Source organism: Festucalex cinctus, chromosome 11, assembly GCF_051991245.1.
Source record: "Festucalex cinctus isolate MCC-2025b chromosome 11, RoL_Fcin_1.0, whole genome shotgun sequence".
Lineage (NCBI taxonomy): Eukaryota > Metazoa > Chordata > Actinopteri > Syngnathiformes > Syngnathidae > Festucalex > Festucalex cinctus.
The window spans coordinates 5,236,985-5,246,066 of record NC_135421.1 but is presented as its reverse complement, the minus strand read 5'-3'; the positions used below and the strand labels follow the sequence as shown (position 1 = coordinate 5,246,066).

General features: G+C 38.7%; 1 long non-coding RNA gene across 1 annotated transcript; it reads right to left on the bottom strand.

Moving 5' to 3' along the window:
* Window positions 1-2,314: 2,314 nt before the first annotated feature.
* LOC144031000 (uncharacterized) lies at window positions 2,315-8,634 on the bottom strand. The gene is made up of 3 exons (XR_013287403.1): window positions 8,065-8,634; window positions 6,924-6,977; window positions 2,315-2,479 (listed from the first exon to the last, which is right to left on the bottom strand). It is a non-coding gene; the product is annotated as an uncharacterized LOC144031000 (long non-coding RNA).
* Window positions 8,635-9,082: the final 448 nt, after the last annotated feature.

The window sequence follows — 9,082 nt, the reverse complement described above, 5'->3', positions numbered from 1 at the left end:
TGATATCCCGAGGACACCAAGGAAAGGTCTGGGGGCTCAGGAGAACAAGAGGTGTCTCCTGAAGCACTGCCAGTTTGTGGAACAGCGGAGCCCATGCACAATGAGTAGACGGGCGAGGGGATGACGAATAGCTCAATGATTTCATGATGATTGCCCGAGATGGTCAACAGAAGGGGAGCGGCATGGTGGGTTATTCTCTGAATAAGTCGGCTGTCGACGGCCTCAATATCCTTGGGTACATCAAGGGACTCAAGGGTGATATTAGCTTGAGTCGCAAAGGCTTGGTCGAAGAAATTCTGCACTTGAGTCTGCAAAGGCCTTTAAGAGGCATAATTACAGAATTGCAAGTTAGCTTAGCAGAGAGAGTGAAACGGGTAGAGGTGCGGGAGGAATAAGTTTGGCTCACCTGGGTGCTCCCCTTTGCTGATGAGCTGGGTCTTCTGGTTGTAGGGGACAAGTTGAAGCAAAGCGGCTAACCACAATACAAGCACAAGTTAGGCTTCATCCGTCTGCCGTTCACAATGCCCACTGTTGTGTCAAAACGCGGGTCACATATTCGTCCTGATTGCAATTACAAAATTAGGGGGGGGGGGGGACATTCCTCTTACTACACGCTTTGGCATGGAAAGATGTTGACAGTGATGTAGTTACTGAAGCTGTCCCCTTTGTAATTAAGGTGAAAAATTGAATGCAAAAAGCAATTTGCACATTTAGCCTGTCTCGTCACATCTGAGATCATAAAAAATGCTGCGCTTGCTTTCTTTGTAAACCATTTCTCTCTCACCTACCGAGAATTTCCCGCTCAAGCTCTAATGTGAAAGCTTACCTTGTGACAGTGCTGAAGATATTAATCGAGCTATCTCACTTTTTAATTAACTCCTGCATTTCTCTCTCAAAGGTGGCTACAAACAGATTGTCTTGCATGTCTCTCCAATTCATATGAATTATCTGAATTGAGCATAGTGTTATTTAAACAGTCGATGCTTGTCAATGGGGCAACGCAACCATACAGTTAGATCAGTGTTTTTCAATTATTTTTGTTTTTATGTGCCGCCAGGAAGGAGAAAATATTTAACACCCTCAACTTTTCGCCATGACTATAAACATTATTGACAAAATTGTTGTTAGTACAGCTCTGCAGAGGAGCTAATACTCCTTGTACACTCTGACAATAAGAAGTGCCACTGCCACCTACTGTTTTAGATGTGCAATTACACTTTCTTGTATGGCCAAAAAAAAAGAAAAAAAAAAAGAAACTGCCTACAAAGATGCTCGACCCCCCCAGTTTACCTCAGCGCAATAGTTTTTATATTTATTGTAGATTGACAAAAATTTTGATGGAATCTGTGAATGAAATGTCTCAACAGATCGCTATATATGTTGGTATTCTGTTGTACTTGGTGCAACATATTTTCCAACCGATTCTTGTATGAAGGAAGAAACATTCAGTGAAAGCTGACTATGTGTGGTCAAACATACAGAAGTGAGCTTGGAGTAAAATATTAATAATTATTTGTGTCCATTAGATAGTTATGTTATTTAAAAAACACGCATGCATGCACACCTACACACACGCATACACAAACCTGTATTTGCTCCATTACAATAATGATGAAAGTCACGACCAAAAAACAAATTTTAATATTCAGCATGACAATAAAGTAATCATTTGAGGAGGATGCGTTCAGTAAAGCTCAATATGTGCGGTCTTAAATATAGAAGTCAGATTGGAGTAAATAGGAATTATTTAAATGTTGCATTATTGAACTTTAAATTATGTAAAAACTATAAACCTCAATTAATTATAAGTAGGTTGCATGTTATATAAGTGAATATTTTCTCTGATTATAAGAAGAATAAAGAAAGTTACTATATAATCCAAATTTTAATATTAAGGTAGCTAAAGTAAACTACACTAAAGTAAGGTACACTAAAGTACTTATTTTATACACTAATATATCTTTATCTTACGCAATACTGCATATAAAAAGCAAAAATTGTGGTATCCGAGGTCAATGTGTTCAAGAAAAACCATCCCATCTACTGTTTGAATTTGTATTTTTTTATCTTGTAAAAATTGTATGATAAAACCAAAAGGTTAAGATATGAATAAAATACGAACCAGATGTGCAATGCATTTGCTGTCAACACAATGAAAGCATCAAGTAGAGGTGTCAGTATGTGCAAAAACACAGCTTATATAAATAGTAAGTTGGATTTAAAAAAAAAAAAAAAAGAAGAACTGTTCAAAAAATTAGTTAAAAGCAACTTTGGACTCATGGCTCGGAGCACCCAAGCTGTGTCAAGTCCAATTCAATCATCTTGTAACGTCTTGCCCTGATTTTTTGTCCTGCAGCTTATTCTACGATCCATGCAGAAATTCAATCATTATCCACGTGTTTGTCCTTGCTTTAGTCATCCCGGTCATGTTTTTCTTTCTTGCGATCTCTCCATCCCTCCAAAACAGACTTTCTCCTGCCTGACACGACAAGGAGAGGTAGGACTCAGACGCAGGATATAGGTAGGCCACCAAGGCAACAGGTTTATTTCCGGTCGTCAGCTGTCTCCTCTCAAACTGAGAGGAGAAAGGGGAGTCAAAAAGTGGAGAACTAAAAATGATAATGATAATGATAATCATGGGCGGGGACCGGTAATTAGTGAGCGGCAGGAAGGGCAAGTGACCTGGGGTGAGAGGAGAGTTAGGATTTCAAAGTAAGACAGGAAACATGGACACAAAAATATATATCACATATCACTGGCATCTGGCCAAAATTATAATCACAATTGGGTAAATTTCACATTTGTTCACACATCTATATTGATGGTCAGTTTTGCAAATTATTGATCAACCTAAAGTGTTGAAAATGGCTTGCTCTTGTAATGTTGATTGCATTAGTGCATTAGTAAATAATGCATTTAGTGAATCAACATTTCAGAGATGTTCTACTGTGTATTAGCACCTCCTATTGGTGAAGGTCTGAGACTACAGCGAGTTGGAAATCAGTTACGCCCAATTCACACTGCCTGCGGACGCGTTTTACGTACGGCATCCGCACAGACTGCAATACACACCGCATGCGTTGTGTGAGCTGTCCGTGTCCAGAAATCTGCACCTGCCAGACCACAAGATCACGGGGGTTCACGCTTGGTTGAATTCACGCGATAACAACCGTGTATAGAGAGAGTCCTGTTTGTAAACAATAGCCACGCCTGCCTGTTGTCACATCGATATGCTTTTTGGACATTATTTCTGGGACTTCTACCATCTTCTACCAAACTTTGTGTCAAAATGTAATGTGAAACAAAGATTGATGATTGTTCTACTTTTACTACTATCTGGAAATGTGCAACCAAACCCTGGACCTGATCTGCAATGTATCCAGACTCCTTCTGATTTTAATTCAGTGTCTGGCCTTAAAATTGTTCATCTTAACGTGCGTAGTTTACTACCTAAAATGGATACAGTCAAAATCTGGATTAGATCAACAGATGCAGACATTGCGATCATCTCTGAAACGTGGCTGACAAGACGCATCACAGATGATGACATCAACATAAATGACTACAATGTCTATCGTACTGACAGGCCTAAAAAAGGTGGTGGTGTAGCCATCTATGTTAAATCAAGATTTGATGTTTTAGTTGTCTTGTCTAAGTCAATTCCTAAGCAGATGGAGTTTCTGGCCTTGAATTTGGTAATAGCCAAATCCCTTTCTATAACTGTTGTTGGTTGTTATAGACCTCCATCTGCCACCAAGGAGACATTATCATCTTTAAAATATCTTTTATCTAAATTAAACTACAATGAGCTTTTAATGGCAGGAGACATGAATTGGGATTGGTTAAACACTTCTTCTGAAGAATTTAAATCTTTCTGTGACTCTGTTAATATAAGCCAGTTGATCAATCATCCAACTCGGCCAAACATTAAAAGTCCTGAGAAGTCTACCTTGATTGATTTAATTCTTACAAACGCTCCACATAAATTTTCATCTGTGGGTGTTTTTTGTAATGACCTGAGTGATCATTGTGTTGTTGCAGCGTGCAGGGATACAAAAATCCCCAAATCTAAACCACGTATTATTTTTAAGCGGAACTTAAAGAATTTTAATGAACAAGCCTATCATCATGATTTGTCCTTTGTTAATTGGGAACATATAAATCTGTTGCCAGATGTCGAGTTAGCTTGGACATTTTTTAAAGAAAATTTTGAAAAAATTGTAAATAAACATGCCCCCATAAGGAAATTCAGAGTAAAGGGGCGAGAAAACCCCTGGTTCTCTCCAGAGTTGTCTGATGTCATTCATCAGCGTAATGTGGCATAGGCCAAAGCCAGGAAAAGTAATTCTGTTCGTGATTGGTCTATTTTTAAACAACTGAGAAATAAATGTACTTCTTTTATTAAAAAGGCTAAGTCTGAATACTACTTAGCTGTTACCTCTGAGAGCCTCAATAATCCACAAAAATTTTGGAAAGTGATCAAGGGTTTTTCTGTGAACAAAGGCCCTCAAGTTCTTCCTACTTTTGTTTTGAAGGATTCAATTCCAGTTTATGACAGAACTGAGATCTTAAACTGCTTTAATAAGCATTTTGTGTCATCTGGTTCTTTGTTTGACTCCACAGGAGCTGCCTCTTTGCCTCACTGCACAAATTCTCAAATGTTTTCTGGAGAACATTTTAGATTTGTACCTTTTACTGTACAGCAAGTTCATAAGGCTCTCAAAATTCTGAATCACCGAAAACCTCCAGGACCAGATTTGATAGAGCCTTACTTTTTGAAAATGGCTGCTGATTTTATTGCAATGCCTCTTACAGTACTTTTTAATCGATCAATTGAAAACAAAGTAATCCCTGCAGTATGGAAGTCAGCTTTTGTGGTTCCTCTCTTAAAAGGAGGTGACCCAGCTGTTTTAACAAACTACAGACCAATATCAAACTTGTGTGTCTTATCTAAAATTTTTGAATCTCTTGTGTGTGATCAACTTAAAGAGTTTCTCTACTCAAATGAACTGCTCTCAAATTTGCAATCAGGCTTTAGGAAAAAGCACAGCACAATGACTGCTGCTACAAAAGTGGTTAATGATATACTTGTTGCTCTTGATAAAAAGCAATACTGTGCTGCACTTTTTATTGATCTGTCAAAGGCATTTGACACTGTGGACCACACAGTTTTAAAGCAAAGGCTCATCAGTCTTGGTCTGTCAGATGATGTAGTCTCGTGGTTCACAAATTATTTGAGTGACAGGACCCAATGTATTAAACATGATGGTTTATGTTCTGAATTCTTGAGTGTTCACAAAGGGGTGCCGCAGGGCTCTGTGCTCGGACCCCTCCTGTTCATTATGTACATTAATGATCTGGGACAAAGCGTGTTGGACGCCAATATGCATTTTTATGCTGATGACACAATAATTTACTCCTTTGGCTCATGCTCAGCTGCTGCTGCTGCTTCGTTGCAGAAAGCTTTTAATGTTGTGCAGCACACACTTCTGCAACTAAAACTAGTCCTTAATGCGGACAAAACTAAACTGATGTTGTTTTCAAATTCCAGGAAAAGCCCACAATTTCCCCCCAAAGTGTCCACTCTGGAGGGAAATGAAATAGAGGTGGTTCATACATATAAGTATCTTGGTATTTTGCTTGACGACACTTTGACTTTTAAACCCCATGTTGAGAACCTCGTGAAGAAACTCAAACTAAAACTGGGTTGCTTATTTCGGAATAAATGTTGTTTTTCTTTTGAGGTCAAAAAGCGTCTTGTCACTGCAACTTTTTTATCTGTTTTAGATTATGGGGATGTGTTGTATATGAATGCTTCAGCTCAGTGTTTGAGTAAGATTGACTCTGTATATCATGCTGCTTTGAGGTTTGTTACAAATTGTAGAGCCTTGACCCATCACTGTGAACTGTACTCTCGAGTGGGATGGCCTCCTTTGTCCACCAGGAGGTTGACTCACTGGTACATTTTTATTTACAAGGCTATGCTTGGACTGCTGCCCTCTTATATTTGTAATTCAATCACATTGAAAAGTGTTGATTCTTATGCCTTGCGTTCCAATGATCTTTTGTTGCTCTCTGTTCCATTTGCCCGCACTGAGCTGGGGAAAAAGGCTTTTGTTTTCTCTGCCCCTTCTGCATGGAACATGTTGCAAAAGGACTGGAAACTAACGGAACTTGTTTCATTGAACGATTTTAGATCCAGATTAAGAGCACTTGAGACGGCCTCATTGATTTGTAACTGTTTTATATAATTTTTATGTGATTGTAAGTGAAACTTTTATTTGTAACTGTAATGAAAACTGTTTTGCTGCCTCTTGGCCAGGACTCCCTTGAAAAAGAGGTTCTTAATCTCAACGGGACTATCCTGGTTAAATAAAGGTTAAATAAAAAAAAAAAAAAAAAAATATCAAGTCAAGACTGACAAGTCCCGAGTCAAGTCCCGAGTCAAGAGTGACAAGTCTCAAGCGAGTCACAAGTCCTACACTTTGAGTTTCAAGTCCTTTCGAGTCTTTTTAACAATATCGTAGATTATTATTTCGGGTGACCATTGAAGTAGGAGGCAGGGAGTGAACCCAGAGTGGTGCAGAAGATTGCCGTGTTTTCATTGTATTACCAGTGTAACAACTATTGCCAAGGCCCACTCTACCCTCTAATTTTTCTTTAAAGTTTGCTTCTCCTAAAGCAAATTCTCTGCAGTCGCATAAATATTCCACTGCCCAGACAGGATCTAGGCTTGGTTAGCTCTGCAGGTGGTCACCCAACCACCAACAAAGCTCTTTTGAAGCCGCTGACCAGGTGACAAAGGAATTTATGCGTCTGCCGAAGGAGTGTATTCAAGCCCGATTTCTCGGAGCCCGAACAAATGGCTCCAATGATTTGGAATACACAAATGACTGATCAAAGGAATGTTCATGACTTCTTACCAATCACAAAGGATATTCTGGCGCCACCTTTCCAAACGGGCACTCCTGGAACGTCTAGATGGAGCAACAGCACCGTCAAGTGGTGAAACTTGGAACTATCCTTAGTGACAATTCACATAAGCAGTGTTGCCACAGTTACCTTGAAAAAGTAACTTAGTTACTTTACTGATTACTTGGTTTTAAAAGTAACTAAATTGCGTTACTGATTACTTGATTTTAAAAGTAACTAAGTTAGATTAAAAGTTACTTTTTTAGTTACTTTCAGCAGCTGCCGATAACACCATCTCAACATAAAAATAATGCAGTAGAAACGGAGTTCCAAATACTTTATTGAAAGTGCATTTTTAACATGAAAATAAAGAGTTTTTTTTATGAAAAACAAAATAGGCAGTCTCTCTTGACTTCTTGTAACGTAAATACTTTTTATAAAACAAAAAATAAAAATCTATCCAGGTTGAAAATTAAAATCCCCTAAATTCCTCTATTGTTTGTTTGTTCCGCTATTCCAGTGTGTACACATGTATCAGTTTAAATATTTATTAGTAGTTATTGACAGTTATAATTGTTTTTTGGTTTGTTTGTTTTTTCTCTTCAAAATAAGGATCAGGAAAACAAAAGGTTGATAATTTAATGTTAAATATAAATATTTAACCTTTAGACAGACACCAACACAATTAAACAGAATATTTGCACATTGTGAAGTATTTCAGAAACATAAATTTAAGACATGAAATAAACCTACCGTCCAGCCAAAAGAAATATGAAGCCACCTTATGGAACAATAAATCTATCAAACACATTTTAACCACTTAATATATGCAAAAATATTTCCAAAAGTTCATTTCCCTTTTTAATCAACAATTTTTGTATTTAACAATTTTTTTTTTCTTTTGTCATCACTTTCATTTTTGGTTAATGTATGACATCTTTTTTTGTTTTTTTGTATCTGAGACACGATGATGACCACAGAATCACTACTGTTTATATTTTGTTTTTTGGGCTGTCGTAATCGCGGGCACGTCTCAGTTCTCCTATCTGCTGCTCATGCTAGTTGTAGACATTGACAGGGAGCCACAAACTGAGAAATGAGATACTTGCAGTGTGCTTTTAGCTTAGCTGGTGTGTTGGCTGTGGGACATACCTGTGTCGTTTGAATCCATGCATTGGATCGTCACGGGAGTTATTCTTTTTGGCTCGCGCGCAGTACCAACGCCGAGTGCACCGAGAGGACTCGATAGCCATGGGAAATACCGAGATGTGAGGCACCGGCTTCTGCTAACTGTCTCCATTTGCATGTTGTCACTCGTTGTGCGCGCGCGCGCCGTGTCGCGAGCACGGCGTTGACGGTAGGCCCCTCCCCAAGGTGCGTAACGTCTTTGCATTATGTTTACAACATCCGGGGAATGAAGCGTCTCTGAGCGCTACTTTGCTAGCTCTCTGTAAACAGGGAAGTAGCTTGAATAGTGATGCTACTGAAATGTAAACAAAACAAGTAGAGCACGGCGCAGAACTCTTGCTATTGTTATGAAAACCATAAAGCCTCACTCGCAACCGATACGGTCGTTTAGCTCCCCTTGACGAACGATGGTTCGGTCGAATCGTTTTTTTGTTCCACCCCTACTGAAAACGTAACTTGTCTGACGTCACTCCCCCTGGCGAGAGGGCGGAGACGACCTCATCCCATAATGCTTCACGGACCAGTTGAGGATGGAAATAAATTATTGTTTTTACCACTTTTATGGTCCATAATGCACACTTTTTTTGTTGTGTTGTGTGCCTGTTGGTTAATAAAACTAGTAGTAAAAGTATCATCACTTTTGTTTTGAATGTGCAAACCATTCATGACCAGACCATGGCTGAATTCAGTGTGGTGATCAATGACTTCTGCCTCATCTTCGTAGTTAGCAGTAGTTGTTTGTGACTGTTACAACAGTGAGATAGTTTGCCTTCTTCATGAAAATGTGGAGTAACGCATTGATTCTCTGGACAGTAACTTTAATCAGACTACTTTGTAGAATAAAGTAACGCGTTAGACTATTAGTTACTTTAGAAAGCAACTTTTTTGAGTAACGCGTTACTAAGTAACGCGTTACCGGCAACACTGCACATAAGTAACCACATTTTACACATTTATACCATGATAATTCTTGACAGATAAC